The 2,500-nt window shown below is 47.1% G+C and overlaps 1 non-coding gene and 12 pseudogenes across 1 annotated transcript; all 13 read left to right on the top strand.

Annotated features, from left to right (window-relative positions):
- Window positions 1–82, top strand: part of LOC142131544 (5S ribosomal RNA) — a 119-nt pseudogene extending 37 nt beyond the window's left edge.
- An 83-nt stretch (window positions 83–165) lies between these two features.
- Window positions 166–284, top strand: LOC142131668 (5S ribosomal RNA; annotated as a pseudogene).
- An 83-nt stretch (window positions 285–367) lies between these two features.
- Window positions 368–486, top strand: LOC142131803 (5S ribosomal RNA; annotated as a pseudogene).
- Window positions 487–570: 84 nt separating this feature from the next.
- Window positions 571–689, top strand: LOC142131787 (5S ribosomal RNA; annotated as a pseudogene).
- Window positions 690–771: 82 nt separating this feature from the next.
- Window positions 772–880, top strand: LOC142131922 (5S ribosomal RNA; annotated as a pseudogene).
- An 80-nt stretch (window positions 881–960) lies between these two features.
- Window positions 961–1,079, top strand: LOC142131642 (5S ribosomal RNA; annotated as a pseudogene).
- An 82-nt stretch (window positions 1,080–1,161) lies between these two features.
- LOC142131749 (5S ribosomal RNA) lies at window positions 1,162–1,280 on the top strand (annotated as a pseudogene).
- An 82-nt stretch (window positions 1,281–1,362) lies between these two features.
- On the top strand, window positions 1,363–1,471 carry LOC142131973 (5S ribosomal RNA; annotated as a pseudogene).
- Window positions 1,472–1,551: 80 nt separating this feature from the next.
- LOC142131612 (5S ribosomal RNA) lies at window positions 1,552–1,670 on the top strand (annotated as a pseudogene).
- Window positions 1,671–1,751: 81 nt separating this feature from the next.
- LOC142131778 (5S ribosomal RNA) lies at window positions 1,752–1,870 on the top strand. Its single transcript, XR_012686452.1, has one exon. It is a non-coding gene; the product is annotated as a 5S ribosomal RNA (ribosomal RNA).
- An 82-nt stretch (window positions 1,871–1,952) lies between these two features.
- Window positions 1,953–2,071, top strand: LOC142131607 (5S ribosomal RNA; annotated as a pseudogene).
- Window positions 2,072–2,153: 82 nt separating this feature from the next.
- On the top strand, window positions 2,154–2,272 carry LOC142131829 (5S ribosomal RNA; annotated as a pseudogene).
- An 85-nt stretch (window positions 2,273–2,357) lies between these two features.
- On the top strand, window positions 2,358–2,476 carry LOC142131941 (5S ribosomal RNA; annotated as a pseudogene).
- The last annotated feature ends 24 nt before the right edge of the window (window positions 2,477–2,500 follow it).

Raw genomic sequence — 2,500 nt, 5'->3', positions numbered from 1 at the left:
TCTGATCTTGGAAGCTAAGCAGGTCTGGGCCTGGTTAGTAGTTGGATGGGAGACCACCTGGGAATACTAGGTGCTGTAGGCCTTTTTTTTTTCTCTCTCTTGTTCTTGCTTCCTTCAATGCTGGTTTGGAGATGTATGAGAGATGTAGGTCAGTAAGCAACAAATACTTACAGCCACACCACCCTGAACAAGCCCAATCTTGACTGATCTTGGAAGCTAAGCAGGGCCGGGCTTGGTTAGTACTTGGATGGGAGACCACCTGGGAATTCGAGGTGCTGTAAGCCTTTTTTTTTTCTCTCTCTTGTTATTGCTTCCTTCAATGCTGGTTTTGAGATGTATAAGAGATGTAGGTCAGTAAGCAACCAATACCTACAGCCACACCACCCTGAACAAGAACAATCTTGTCTGATCTTGGACGCTAAGCAGGGCTGTGCCTGGTTAGTACTTGGATGGGAGACCACCTGGGAATACCAGGTGCTGTAGGCCTTTTTTTTTTTCTCTCTCTTGTTCTTGCTTCCTTCAATGCTGGTTTTGAGATGTATAAGAGATGTAGGTCAGTAAGCAACCAATACCTACAGCCGCACCACCCTGAACAAGAACAATTTCATCTGATCTTGGAAACTAAGCAAGGCTGGGCCTGGTTAGTACTTGGATGGGAGACCACCTGGGAATACTAGGTGCTGTAGGCCTTTTTTTTTCTCTCTCTTGTTCTTGCTTCCTTCAATGCTGGTTTTGAGATGTATAAGACATGTAGGTCAGTAGGCAACCAATACCTACAGCCACACCACCCTGAACAAGCCTGATCTTGGAAGCTAAGCAGGGCCGGGCCTGGTTAGTACTTGGATGGGAGACCACCTGGGAATTCCAGGTGTCGTAGGCTTTTTTTTATTTCTCTCGTTACTGCTTCCTTCAATGCTGGTTTTGAGATGTATAAGAGATGTAGGTCAGTAGACAACCTATACCTACAGCCACGCCACCCTGAACAAGCCCAATCTCGACTGATTTTGGAAGCTAAGCAGGGCCGGGCCTGGTTAATACTTGGATGGGAGACCACCTGGGAATACCAGGTGCTGTAGGCCTTTTTTTTTCTCTCTCTTGTTCTTGCTTCCTTCAATGCTGGTTTTGAGATGTATAAGAGATGTAGGTCAGTAAGCAACCAATACCTACAGCCGCGCCACCCTGAACAAGAACAATTTCATCTGATCTTGGAAGCTAAGCAAGGCTGGGCCTGGTTAGTACTTGGATGGGAGACCACCTGGGAATACCAGGTGCTGTAGGCCTTTTTTTTTCTCTCTCTTGTTCTTGCTTCCTTCAATGCTGGTTTTGAGATGTATAAGACATGTAGGTCAGTAGGCAAAAAATACCTACAGCCACACCACCCTGAACAAGCCTGATCTTGGAAGCTATGCAGGGCCGGGCCTGGTTAGTACTTGGATGGGAGACCACCTGGGAATTCCAGGTGCCGTAGGCATTTTTTTATTTCTCTCGTTACTGCTTCCTTCAATGCTGGTTTTGAGATGTATAAGAGATGTAGGTTAGTAGACAACCAATACCTACAGCCACACCACCCTGAACAAGCCCAATCTCGACTGATTTTGGAAGCTAAGCAGGGCCGGGCCTGGTTAATACTTGGATGGGAGACCACCTGAGAATACCAGGTGCTGTAGGCCTTTTTTTTCTCTCTCTTGTTCTTGCTTCCTTCAATGCTGGTTTTGAGATGAATAAGAGATGTAGGTCAGTAGGCAACCAATACCTACAGCCACACCACCCTGAACAAGCCCAATCTCGCCTGATCTTGGAAGCTAAGCAGGGCTGGGCCTGGTTAGTACTTGGATGGGAGACCACCTGGGAATACCAGGTGCCGTAGGCCTTTTTTTTTCCCTCTCTTGTTCTTGCTTCCTTCAATGCTGGTTTTGAGATGTATGAGAGATGTAGGTCAGTAGATAACCAATATCTACAGCCACACCACCCTGAACAAGCCCAATCTCGCCTGATCTTGGAAGCTAAGCAGGGCCGGGCCTGGTTAGTACTTGGATGGAAGACCACCTGGGAATACCAGGTGCCGTAGGCCTTTTTTTTTCTCTCTCTTGTTCTTGCTTCCTTTAATGCTGGTTTTGAGATGTATAAGAGATGTAGGTCAGGAGACAACCAATACCCACGGCCACACCACCCTGAACAAGCCCAATGTCGTCTGATCTTGAAAGCTAAGCAGGAATGGGCCTGGTTAGTACTTGGATGGGAGACCACCTGGGAATTCCAGGTGCTGTATGCCTTTTTTTTTGTTCTCTCTCTTGTTCTTGCTTCCTTCAATGCTGGTTTTGAGATGTATAAGAGATGTAGGTCAGTAGGCAACCAATACCCACGGCCACAACACCCAGAACAAGCCCAGTCTCATCAGATCTTGGAAGCTAAGCAGGGCCAGGCCTGGTTAATACTTGGATGGGAGACCACCTGGGATTACCAGGTGCTGTAGGCCTTTTTTTTTCTCTCTCTTGTTCTT

Source organism: Mixophyes fleayi, unplaced genomic scaffold, assembly GCF_038048845.1.
Source record: "Mixophyes fleayi isolate aMixFle1 unplaced genomic scaffold, aMixFle1.hap1 Scaffold_350, whole genome shotgun sequence".
In the NCBI taxonomy this organism is placed as follows: domain Eukaryota; kingdom Metazoa; phylum Chordata; class Amphibia; order Anura; family Limnodynastidae; genus Mixophyes; species Mixophyes fleayi.
Note: the sequence above shows the minus strand (reverse complement) of the source record. Positions and strands in the feature narration are given on the sequence as shown.